Here is a 707-nt window from a genome sequence, read left to right as displayed (position 1 = left end):
CCAGTTTCCATTAAAGTTCAAAATCCCATGAAAGCAAATGAGGAAATCGACCTTCGGAGCTGCACAATCTCCCTGCACATTCTCGGCAAGAAAACGAAAATCATTATTGTCAAAATCAAGGGAATAAATATGACATTCGGAACATATCATGACAGTGACATGAGGTTAAGAATGAGTCGCAGAAGGTTAAGAATAAGTGACGTGAGGTTGGAATTGAGTGACATGAGTTTAAGAATGAGTGACGTGAGGTTGAGAATGAGTCACATGAGACTAAGAATGAGTGACATGAGGTCAAAAATCATCCCCTAATCCCTAATCCTCACACTCCCCCTCCCCAATCCCTCATCCTCACATTCCTCTCCCTAATCCTCCCCCAATCCCCCCCCCCCAATCCTCACCGAGAGACAGCGATGCCCTCATCCTGCATGGCGATCTTGGCTGCCTCTCCCCCCTCTCCCTATGCCTCACTACCCCCCCATCCCTTCCCCAATCTCTTATCCCCATAGTCCCCCTCCCTAATCCCTCCAATCCCAATCCCCCATCCCCATGGTCACCCTTCCTAATCCTCCCCCAATCCTCACCGAGAGATAGCGACGTCCTCATTCTGCACTCCGAGCCCCTAATCCCCCTTCAGCCCCTCATCCTAATCCTACCCGAATCGCTCTCTAATCCTCCCCCAACCCCCCTCCCCCAATCCTCACCGAGAG

At 50.8% G+C, this 707-nt stretch overlaps 1 protein-coding gene across 1 annotated transcript in view; it reads right to left on the bottom strand.

Annotated features, from left to right (window-relative positions):
- The window catches only part of LOC119588312 (junctophilin-1-like), a gene marked incomplete in the record, with an annotated part of 23032 nt that overhangs the window by 9707 nt on the left and 12618 nt on the right, over nt 1–707 (bottom strand).

This window comes from Penaeus monodon, chromosome 23 (genome assembly GCF_015228065.2).
Source record: "Penaeus monodon isolate SGIC_2016 chromosome 23, NSTDA_Pmon_1, whole genome shotgun sequence".
Taxonomy (NCBI): domain Eukaryota; kingdom Metazoa; phylum Arthropoda; class Malacostraca; order Decapoda; family Penaeidae; genus Penaeus; species Penaeus monodon.
This window is presented reverse-complemented; position numbering and strand designations above follow the sequence as displayed.